Genomic DNA, 12,881 nt, shown 5'->3' with positions numbered 1-12,881 from the left:
GGGAAAGAGGAACAGACCAAGGAAGTCTACAAAGCTTAATACTGTCTTAATTGCCCCCTATCTCATGTTTTTTTTTTTTTTTTTAATTACTAACCAAAATAGTAGTCAAACATGAATAAAAAAAGTCCCAACACTCGCCCCACAGAGTTGGGGCAAATGCTTGTGAAGACCTGCAGTAAACTACAGTGGGAAACTGGTATGAATGAAAAATCAGGATTATCACCTATATTACAGTCATCTCAGAGGGATCTGCATGTAGCACATCTACAGGACTGCTATAATCAGTTCTGACACTGAAGGAGGTGAAACTGTAGTTTGTAACACTCCCCACTACAGGATCCTCTGAAAACACACTGCTTACCAGACACTCCCTATAATGGTTTGTGGCTGCCAGCTATGCAAAAGTGCAAATAAAGGGTCAGAGTAGGCAAAACATGACAGTTCCTTTATGCTATCAAAGCCAGAAACTGCAGGCTTCAAGCCTAAAATTGAGAAAAACCCCAATACAAGTCTTAAGGGGCCTCTACCCCATGTCTAAACAATTTTTCTTATTCAGCTCCATACCATTTCCAGCTTTGATTTTCATCTAAGAAATCCTTAACTGTCAACAGACAGATTTTATGGAAGCCTCTATGTAACACAAGCACCCACAAATACCCTTAGATGACACATTCTAACCATCTCATCCCATTTCAGATAATTTATTTTTGTTTGAGGAGTTAGCTTCAGCTCCTCAGTGAGCTGGTGTGGCCTACCACACAGCTCCACCAACACGAGGACCAGTGAAAGGGAGGCAGGACAAACACAGGTACGAAGCAGAAGAAAACCCCAGTTTTTTTGGCAGAAGCATGGTCCTAAATGCCCTTAGGAGTGCACATTTACCCTTCATATTTCACTCACAGTGTACACCCAATCACAGTCGTGGTTTTCATTATCCCCAAAAATCCAAATCCAAACCAATGTATTTGTCCTTTTTTGATTTTGGCTTCTAACGTTTCCACTGAAGCTCCCCATCTGGGACTGATGTGACTGTGTATTAGCCTAACAATCAGCTAATGAAAAAGCCCTTAATTTAATTCTTTCACCAAATTAAAAGTCAACTTTAGTCTCGTAAAAACTTATATATCACAGAATGCTTTATAATGAACCAGTAACATTGTTAGAGACAAGAGATTTAAGCGATTCCTACTTTTAAAAAGTAGAGCAAAATTTAACCTACTGCACGCTACTAATTAGAGATTTCATTTTTTGAAACCCACAGGTCGAACATGATTCCAAATACACTCCCTAAGTGATTAATAAAGAGTAAATTAATTCATTTTGCATTGGGTTAAAGAAATATGAATTAACATTAAGCTTTCACTGTTATCTTCTCCAATAGTATACAGAATTGAGATGAAGAGTGCCCCCTCAACAGTAACCCAGAAGGGTGCAGCATAGTACAGTGATGTACTAATTTTTTTCTGGGTCAGATGAGACTTTCATCATTCAATTAGTGACTCATTTCACCTATACTGAAGAAACACGATACATGATAATGTACAATAGCCTCAGCAAGGAGATACCTTCCACCAGCCCCAGCTTCACAGTGTCGTTTTTGGATCCACAACAAACATTCATTAAGAGCCTGATGCCTTACCACTACTGGCTGCATCTTCACATGATCCTAATGACTGTTGTGGTAAACCATACTGCTTGTTATTTCATGTATTAAAAGAATGTAAAATTACTGATATGGTTTACATGAAATACTTTGCAGTTTTCTATTAAAACATCACATATCAGTAAGTTCAGAGATATGCCACATATTTTAATTCACCTTGGCTTTAGCCCACCAAACTATTCATACCAAACTGTCATTCTATTAGAATTTAAAAAATCCAAAATCTGCATCATTCTCAGCTGATGTTTAGAAGCATGTGACAGTTCTGCAGAGCATAATTGTGACTCAGGATTAACAACTTTATCAAATGTGGATAGATTACTGAATAAGGACTGTAACAAGGTAAAATGAAAGGCAAGGCAAAATAAAAACCAAGCACTGAACAGAAAAAACATGCAATGGGATATTCCCACTACTTAATCCAGTAAGACTCATTCACTGTAGAGATACTACTAAGTGACTGTTTACAGTTTGTGCCTCAAAGAAAATGATCAATAGAATTGTTCATGCTTAAAATGTAATTTGTGAAACTAAAAGGCTGTTAGGACATCTTTTCTTTCTTATAATGGTTTGCTTGCAATGAATCAAGAGCAGACCATTCTATCCCTTTTCTTCAGTAAACCCTTTACCTGCCTAATATTTTTATTTGGTTCCATGGGGAGATACAGGTGTCTTGTTTGCTTGTTTGAGACAGGTAGCTTTGATTTTCAGCAGATTTATACTTTAAGCAGTTTAGAACACAAAACACTCTCCTGTTACTCTGAATAATAAAAGCTTGTAGGAGTTCAGCAAAGGACAAATACGTAAAGACTAATTCAAAATCTTATGCCTAGATAGATGACAAAAATATTTAACTGCACTAAAGTATTTAAATAAGGAAAACAGCCCCCTATACAGTATTTACCTGAATTATTCACTGTCATTCATCTTTAAATGTGTATACATTAAGGATCTATTTGCAAATGAAGAGCTATTATACTGAAACAGGATACTTGACTCACAAAGGTATTATATTTGCAATTTGCAAATAAGGAAATACTTTTTTAAGGTTATGATATACATTTCTCATTTGACAGCAAATTTTAAAAGTAATGTAAAAAAATGCATCAAGCTCCATAACTCTTTTCCCCAAGCTCTGCCTTCCTCATGTTGCCATCTTTTGTTCAACCCACTAATCAATTTGTGTTGCAATGCTTCCATTTCTATTAAAAACCAAAACATAACCAAGTCACTTTCAATTATTTCCTGGCTGTACTATAAACATTGTTTAGTTCTCATCGGGACAACTGACCCATAAACCTGATCTTTGGTATCTGCTTGGGCCTACACATAACAGTTCAGTATCAAGCATTTGTTACTCACTTATCACATTCAATTGTCCCAAATATCCTTAAAACACTCCATAAATAAGATCTGAATACAATCAGCTCTCCACTGTCTCATGTATCAGCTCTACACTTTCTAATGTAATGAGAGAATGAAGGTATCCTGAGTAGTGGAAAATTCCATATGATAACAATGCTACAGATCACACAACCGATGGTGCAGCAAATGTGCCCAAATCGATAAACTCCAGTCTAGCAATGCTTTCAAACCCCAGTCCAGCTTCTTCCAAACGGTGGAATGTGCCAGACTTAATCACACAGTTGTAGGCTTCCCACAAGAACTTTTCAGACATAACAGCTGGGGTCCATCAGTGTGTCTATCCCACACTGCTTTCCTGAAGCCCACTGGAAGGGAGAACCCAGTACAAACATCCGAGAGCATGGCCCGTGCTAAAGCAAAGCCAGTGAAACCTCACATGCCTCACAGCACATTTTCTTTAATGTGCATCTCGAAGGCCCAGGAAGATGACAGGGGAATTATCAAACTGATCCTGCACCAGTCTGTTTCCTTTTCAAGTCCTGACTCTGAGAGCAAGCTAGACAAATGCTCTAATGATAACAGAGACATGGGCGTCAGGTTCATATAAAGCTTTATGTAAAACTGTTTTCCAGAGCAGAAATACTAGAAAAAGAAAATAGGTCAAGCTTTGCAGTCAGCATTAAGATTCCTGAAAAGTGCTAGGGTTCTTAAAGCATAGACTAGCTGTGTTTTTTACGTGAAGATTTTTAAAGGATTTGAAAAAAAAAAGTTACAATCTGTCCCTTAATCTCTGTTTTGACTGCATCGCATGAAAAAAATTGCCATTTTTGGATTATTAACTGAAACTGCCACATCATCATTGATTTTTTCAGAAAAAGTCAGAAGTATTTTGGAAAAGACACTTTAAAGCGACTCTGTTTTGAATAAAAGAATTAATGGTATTCAGAAAGGTGGTATACTGTAAGAATCACCTGTAAAAAACAGCAATATCCTTCAGACTAACATTTGTGCCATTAGCTCAAGCAGGATTCCTGCGTATTTCACCAGAGAATAAAACAAATACCACCAAGAACTTTAATTTACAGTATGATAGAAAATGCACCAAAAAAATAATCATCAGCAAGAGCCTGATATGCATTAACTATTAAATCGCCCTGACAGATTATGCCATGATGTTAAGACTCAGAACCTGATAATTCAGCAAGACACAATTGGGTAATCTTCAATGGTACAGCTAATGTTTGTCACTTTAAAAGGCTGGGCTACAATGGCAGCTAAGGAAGGTGAGTCTTAACAGGAGTCACTGAAGTACAGGCAGTGCAGGGAACACAGCTGGATGAAGGCCTGACTACACCAAGAACAGATTTGAATGAGTCTTTAGAACCATTTTTTCAAGACAACAAGTGGCTTGCTACAGCTTGATGTTCATGGTGTTGATATGTGTCCCAGATTGAAAGGCAAGATGTATTCCATTTGCCATCTGTGTAGCAGTTGTCTTCTGTTAAAGGGGCAGTTTTCCTTATCTCTTTCACAACCAATTCCCCCTCCGGGGAGACATCTGCTGATAATGGGCTATTGAATGTCACTGCATGACTGGTAAGAACTATAACATTGTGAGATGCTCTGCCCAGAGGGAGGAGCCAAGCATTCCTAACTGAATATAATCTGGGCTTTTGGGACACCAGACTCAGGCTTTCCACTGGTTCCCAAGAGGCACAGCTGGGGTTTTAAACTGGACCTTCAGAGGAAGACTACACCCTTCTACAGGGTCACTGCTCAGACAGAGCCACATCTGCCGCTCCAGGAGGACTGCAGCCATTCCAATTTGGACTGCTACCAACACGCTGGCCAAAGGGGTGTCAGGTTGTATTCTGACTCTGACAGTGTTTTTTCTTTTGTATTATTGCATGTATTTTGTTTATTTCCCATTCTCCTAATAAATTGTATTTTTGACTTGGAGTCTCTCCCTGGTTTTTCTTTCAAACCAGAACAATATGATTTGAAGCACAGGTTCCAGAGGGAGGCTGAGTAAATGGAACTTGAAACAGTCTTAAGGATACTTAAGAATTGGAACAGATAAGCTATGGAATCTTCCCTCATGGAACCTTTCAAGACTTGAGGGGACAATGAGTGCTCCAAGCAATATGATTTTTCTGATATGCTACTATCCCTTTCAGCCTGAATCAGTCTATGATCCCAGAAGTTAAAGGAAACCTAAAAAACAGGGTTCAGCATTTCCAACTTGATGATTGAAAGACAACACAGTAAAAAGCACATACGGTCCAGAACTGGTACACAAAACAAGTTGCAGACTATGAATAGAGTATATTTCAGCTCCTGATTTTCCTAAGTCTACACAGGCAAAATCCCTCTCAACAGCTGATTTACTTGCTTCTCTGAAAGGCAGCATCTTTTACTTCCTATTAAATTTCAAATGTCATTGACTTAGGGGAAAAAAAAATGACCTAAAACACCACCTCTGAAAATTTGCCAACCTCTCCTTCTCTGAATGCTTACAGCATTTATTTTACTTATCTTGGCCACAGACATGAGGTCTAGAATGAATACAAGCTCTGTTGCTCTAGTGTACTACTTAAAACCTTTATCCTGAAACAGTTTAACATCGATCCCCCAAAAGCTACCTTTGCTTTTGCTTCAGTGTGGGAGATAAGTCTAAACATTTGAAATGCCTACTGAGGCAGCATACAAGCAAAGCTAAAGTGGACAGCTTATAAATATCCAGGTGATTTCTGTCAAACCCAGTCTATGCAGTAAATATATGCACATGCCTGCTTATGTCTGTTTATGTCATTTGGTCCTCAATGTCATTACATGCTAATATATAACCATGACATTAAAAGCTTCAAGGATATCTGGAGTTAAGTGTCCTTAGTACAGACCTTGCAGGAAAAGGTGTTCTGAAATAAATAGCTAGAATTACTGCCCTTCTGTAGGCAGAGGACACCTCTACTGTCCATCCTGTATAAAGGATTAAATTTTGTTCACCAAGTTGTATTAAAATCTTTAAGATTCAAAAATCTGGCATGTGCCAGAAAAAGCTTTCCCACAGAGGAAAATTGATAGGTTTCCATTTTTTATCCCCAATATGGGGGAACTTCATTTAGATAGGCATAATTAAGAGAGTTTTTACCATATTTGTGGGAAATGGTAATTTATAATCTGAGCAGGAAATAGGTTTATCAATAACTGGAATGTATCTTGCTACTGACAAAAATAGAAACTTACAAAGTTGCTATGACAAAGTAATAGCAATTTGACTTTTTAATGCTCCTACATGCACGACAGGGAGTAATGCATGCAAATGCAGTCATAAAGTACAACTGTTATTAAAAAAAAATCTCATGCATTAAAAAAGCATATGAGTTTTTATGGCAATAGCTGCACAAGAATTTACTTGAAAGACCACTTAGTTTGTCAGCTAAAGAACATTCCAAGGCAAGTGTACATTCTGAAAAAGCTTCCTAACACACTTCATCATTGAAGTAAATTTTTTTTTGCTGTTCCTCTTGCCAGGAAGAGGAAAGACAGAAGTGTGTACAGCAGAGTCTGAGCTTTCCTCTTCCCTAAATCCCACTGCACTCACTGCACACTTAAATGTGCTCAGAAACATTAACAAGAACAAGCACTAAATGTCGTGGACTGTAAAACTCACATGCACATTAGGTCACCTGCAGGGCAGATTCTAAATTTATCAGTTAACCAAATGGAAGAACAGCTGTGAGTCCATACATGCAAAACCTCAGGAGAGCTCTTGGGATCTACTGAGTGCAGGGCCCTATTAAAAACACACCCTCCCCTGCAGACCATCACTAAGACCTCCTTTTTCCAAGGTGAGCTGTGACTCAGGCAAGCACGACTCGTTTGGTGCAGGAGGAAACAGAGCTGGAGATGAAGCACTGCTTTGCAAATACAGAATATGGCAGTGAAATGAGGAACTGCAAGGAAAACAGACAGAAGAGCGAATCTCCAGAGGAACAGGCAGCTCTGGGGGCAGCGATTCCATGGAGGCAGCGTCAGACTGACCCTGGCAGAGCTGTGTCTCCTACAGATCACACCTCTTCCCACAGAAGCGAACAGGCACTAACAGAAACTCCCACTGCAGCGAGAGGTTGAGTCAGCAAAATACTGAAAGGATCCAACGATGAGAAAAAAATATCAGTCTATTTCTGTTCAACACCCCTCTGCTCTACAAGATAAGCCTGTTGCTACTGGAGAGACCCTACATCCCCAATTCTTTCATGGATTTATAAAACAAATCTTAAAAGCAGTAAAGACATTTAGCATTTCCCACAGTTACAAGCCAATACTGACAAATAACATACTTTTCTAGGTACTCTGAGTACACCTGTAATGTTTAAAACATTCCATGTGATTGTGGAACACAAATACTCTATCTTAGACATTACCACAAATTTGCCAGATTTTTTTTTGTAACCTCCTAAGCATTCTATAAAAAGGCAATCCAGGCAAAGAGGAAAATAAGAACAGAAGTAAAATAAGGTGCAATGGAACAGAAATAAGAGAACAGAGAAAGAAAGAATAAAGCACAGGCAGTAGAATGTTGGTTATTGAAGTGCAAAATTAAAACCAGAATTGGTTAGACTTGCTCCTCACCAGGAGACTTGCACAGTCATCTATAAAAATTTAATCCCACCAAACCCAGTTGGGGCCCACAGAATACCAAATGGACACCAAACTAGTTACAGGGAATTATTTAATACAAGTATAGAATGCACATAAATATTTATATCTTGCAATCACTTTGCAATAAGTACTTCTAATATAGACCAATGTGAGATTTACACTCTGCTATAATTGTGGGATTTACCTGAGAAATTCTAATTCAGATACTTGAGTAACAGGAAAGCTTTCATGCCCTATGCTTAAAATCTTTTAACAATGCCTTCAATGAAAAATCCATGTATTTCCCAGCTGACTTTTATTAAGATGAATAACACAATGGGCAAACTTACAGGAAATAGATAAGAGGTTCTCAGTCATTTGAAAGAAAGTTTCCTTGAAAGTTAATTACTTTTTTGAAGTACCTCACATGCCTAGAGCACACGTTTCTGAAAATTAATCTTATATATAAACAAAATAGTAATTAGATCAAAAGTTTGATGAGAGTTATTTGGGAGACTAATACCTCAAGTAAGTCACAGCAGCTTGTTATGAAACAGGATTAAATACATGAAACAGGATTAAATACGTAAAACAGGAGAGAGGAAAGTAAATGCAACTGGAGATTTTGCCTTGTTATTACAAAAGCCTTTTCACTATGTTCTTTCCACAAGACACACTTGGGCAGAATTCCTGCAATGGTGATGTACATCTATTAAAAGACTTGAAAGGGGAACAGTCTCAAATAAGTATTGCTTTTTTAAAGAGACACATAAACATGCAGTACTAGATGAGTTCTTATTTAATCAAATACATGTTAATTTATATTAGTCTATGTTTATAATTTTAGTTCCTCATTTACTTCCTGTTCTTACTGAAGAGAAAAAGAAAGAAAACATACTAAATTTACTTACATCTTTAAAGTACAACAATCCCATAAAGCTTATCTTAAAAAATAACAATTTCTCATATTCTCTTATAACAACTATTAAAATATATTTATTTAGTTTGAAAGTATTTTTCATTTGACTTTTTGATTCAGCATACTAGCCTTGCAAATGATATATCACAATTGTTTAGCCACTTTGTGGCTTGGAACTTTTCAGTTTTCTGGGGAGAAATATACGGGATGTTAGGTTTTCCTAGTGTACAGGGTCACAATTTTATAACTTCAGCCCTTGCAAACAGACATCAGTTTTTACTAAGATATATCATAACACGTTAATTTTGAAATCAAAGTTTAGCCAACACAGCAGATGGGAGACCAGAAGACAACTCATTTTCTGGTATTCAGTAGCCTCTTAAATGTTGAAAGTTTTGGAACTGTGCAATTCTGTTCCTCTCATCTGTCAGTAAACAAGTATACAAGAAACCTTAAAATTCACTTTGCACCTTATTTTAATGCAAGGGAATTTTAATAGCAAATAGCAAACATTCAACCAGAGGAAAAAATCAGGTACCACAAAGAAAACTGTTGCAAAAAATCATGACAAAAGAGCCCAAGTGAACTACCATATTTTATGTGAGATACATCAAAGAAAGGTAGGTCATCACTTTCATCCCTTACCAACATCTTCATTTTTTCCCCTCTAGTAAGCTGTGTCATTCATGAAAGTCACATTAGCTCCTGTCATTTAATTTTTTAAATTGAAACACTGCAGTTTCAAATATACTGCTCTGAGATGTTATTAGCACACTAAGAAAGAAAAGTCATCTCTCAGATTTAGAAGTGTCTTTTTTCCTTCAAGTGAGGCACATTTTCATGATTCATTTAAATCACCCTAAGCCAGTACTGCCATAAGTAAAAGCATCTGGCAGACCAAAACTTCTTTTACATATTTTCTTCCCTCCTCAAATAAGTTTTGTTGTTCCATCAACTCTATGGTAAAACAAACCAACATGCTCATCTACCTGAAAAGGGAAAATAAGAACCCAGTAGGGGCTATTAACAGAAGGCAGGATCACAGGGCCAGAGGAGAAAGTGTTCCCGTCATTGACATGACATGGGCTTAAGAAAGGCTGAGCTAATTGTGGGAGCTCCACACTCAGAAATAATATTAAATTTTACTGCCACTTCTGATAAATTATTTTTTCCTCAACTTCAAGAGTTTCAACCTCAAATATACTGAGAACTGCTGGCTGTAGACTGTATTTATACATTTATTATTAACATAAATCTTAAGAAACCTCAGAGAATATTACCAGAACAATGTCTCAGGCAAGTAAGAAAAGTTAGCAGCATAAGTGAAGACCTGTTTCTCTAAATTCCAATGATCCTAAAAGCTTATGACTATCAAAGAGTAAAGTGAACATTCAAGATTGGAAAGCAAAAACTCCACTTCTTTCCCCTTCACAAAAAATAAGAGTTACTGTTCTTGAACAGGTTTTTTGACATGATAGAGCCACCTCCTACAGCAACAGTATCTTCCATCTCCTAAGACCTACCCTATCCAGTACACTCACAAGAACGAGACTTCTGATGCCAGTTTAAATAAATGAAACAAACTACAGGAGAACAAACACACTAAGTAGTCAAATCCCTTTTTCTCTTGCCAGGTTCCACAAGCTGGATACCCTGAAGACCCACAGTACCTGCTGAACTTGTTCAACAAGTTAAAAAAATTATATAAGCAAGCAAAACAAATTGTTTTTCTAAAATCTACATTTTTCAAAGGTTTCTGTTTCGAGAAAACTGTAACAAGCACGGCAGATAACCTCAAATGGTATCCAAAATATTTTGAAATTACTTTTATGTAGGAATGTATTCAGTAAAGGTAGGAAACAAATTGCTGAAAGGAAGGCATGCAAAAGTACTAGAAGATGAAAACTGCGAAGAATATAATCAGGAAGAGAAAAACTCCATAGAAGAAGCACTAACCATAGCAATATGACTGAAGTGCAGAGATGGTCATCAAGGTGATCATACGATTTACTGTCTATATACACTGAGGAGCCTCAAACTTTCCATGCATCTGGGTGTCTAACTCATTCTGTTCCCCATTTCCTCATTTTTGTTATAAGGCTGACCTCCCACCACTGCTCCCTGTAAGCTGAGATCTGCAAAATCCACTGAGCATGAGTCCGAGTTCTCCTTGCAGAGTTGGAAGCTGAGGGTTTCTGCTGCTCTGGATGCCTTTCTATCATCTCCTCCTTCCCTCTTTCAGAGCTGACCTACAAAAAGGGACTTCGCATTCTGGACGTGATTAGGGGCCCTTTCTCTGCCAAGTAACAGAGCTGGATCTCTCTGACTTCTGCAATGATCTGATTCCTTCTCTGTGCCAGTCAAGCAAGCTGGCATCTTGAGAAACCCTATCCTTTCTTATATAAGGGAATGTCAAGAAAAGTGTCTTGAAATTTTGACTACTTTTACAATATAAGGACTTCTACAAGAAACGAAGTTTAAGGAATTCTATTTACCCATTTTCCTCTGTCCTGTCCTCCCAGGCACTCAACTCTTCCCCCTGCAAGACATTTGATACCTTTCTCAATTACACCAATGCACCATTTGCAGAGCAGTTCTGGACTGGTCAGACCCAGCAGCTCAGCCAGCACAGCCCACGGGGCAGGGCACTGCAGCGGCACAAAGCTGCCAGCAGCAAGGGAGGTGGAAACTGCAAACTGGCATCGCCAGGCGAGCTCTGTATCTCCACATGAGGGCTTAGGGAAATTAGAACTGACATACCTGACGTCTGTCATAACTCTGTATCCTACGGGCAGGGATGCCAACTGAGATGAATGCAAAAGTTCAAACAGAGGTTTTGTTTCAAAACATACTGATCTCTGGGCTGCTGTCACTGAGCAGATCATACTGACATAATGGCCTCTCCCCTGCCAGAAACGTCTTCCTAGCACAGAGGCTGGAACTTTCATGGACATTTCTCTCAGGATGTAGTCCAGGATTACAGTTATAAAGCTAGTTGGTGACAGAAGTAGGCACCCCATTCCTCCTGTGTACTTCACACTCCTTCTGCACCACCACTGACAGAATATGAGTGTTCCGCCAGTTTTTTTCTGCTCGTTTACCACTTTGACCAACCATAAGGCGAAAGAACATGACTGCAGGCACACAGGAAGCACCAGAACCAGGATCACCCTACTCAGGCAGCTGCTATCCAACAGATCTCCATACCTGTAAGATCTATACAATTAACCTTGTGTTCCTGCCAGCTTAACCCATTCTCTGGCTACACTGCTGTCAAAAGCAAGCCCATCTGACTGACCTGACTCCAGGAGCAAACAAAGCAGGAGAAGACCATGCATATCACAACTTTTGGCAGATACATGCTTGGCCAACTAGAAATGCATAGATGAGAATGCTATTTTGCACCAGATTAGGGTTCATGGCACCAACAGTGGGCCATGCTGTGTATACTCTCTTACCCTCTCCCTCCACAAAAAAAAAAAAAAAACCTGGTCATCAGGGTCATCATCCACATCAAAGAAACATGCACAAGTGAAAAATATGCCTCTTTTTTTCTCCCTAGCCTGATCACTTCCAATAACTTGGATGCTACTTCTTGCAGTAAAAATACACAAATATAGAAAATTATTAGCAGCAGAAGTCTTGATCACTTAATCTAAGGTATTAAACATATTTTTGGAGAAAATATGAGACAAATTTTTAAAGCTATTTTAAAACTTTGCAAATCAACAAAGGCAGTTAGGTATGCATAAGTATGAACACAATGGTCCAGTCTAGAGGGCTTTTAAGTATTTGGAGGTATTTTAAGCTTCTTCACCCATGGCTAGTGTGAACCAGAATCTGTGAAAGGGCAAACAAATGGAGTGGGGTGAAATAAGGTTAAAAAAGTATTCAAAAATCTGATGAGTTACTTTATGTGGAGTACAGTAATTGGCAGGAGCATAAGAAGTAAAAGAGGAAGAGATTTTGTAGCAAGCACTTGACTGAAGTGGAGGCAGCGAGTCTGAATCTGCATTTGGTGGTGGGACTGAGCCTGGTTCCCTGTTTCAACAAAGTCATATGCTCTCTGCAGTTTGTGATGTGAGTAAAGTACTGTTTGTGATTAGAGATACAGGTATATATCAAAGTATTATTAGCTTGTATGAGCAGCAAAAGAGACACAAAAAGACATGATACCAGAAACTTCTGCCGTATTGTGAGACAGTCAAGACTGTGAAACACAGGATGAGTATCTTTTCTCTCCCTTCCCTCAGATAGCTATCGATGGTAAAATAACTTAAAGAATCATAT

At 38.3% G+C, this 12,881-nt stretch overlaps 1 protein-coding gene across 7 annotated transcripts in view; it reads right to left on the bottom strand.

Annotated features, from left to right (window-relative positions):
• Positions 1-12,881, bottom strand: part of FAM135A (family with sequence similarity 135 member A) — a 79,639-nt gene that overhangs the window by 41,092 nt on the left and 25,666 nt on the right. The gene's annotated exons all lie outside the window — the stretch shown is intronic.

This window comes from Taeniopygia guttata, chromosome 3 (genome assembly GCF_048771995.1).
Source record: "Taeniopygia guttata chromosome 3, bTaeGut7.mat, whole genome shotgun sequence".
Classification (NCBI taxonomy): Eukaryota; Metazoa; Chordata; class Aves; order Passeriformes; family Estrildidae; genus Taeniopygia; species Taeniopygia guttata.
This window is presented reverse-complemented; position numbering and strand designations above follow the sequence as displayed.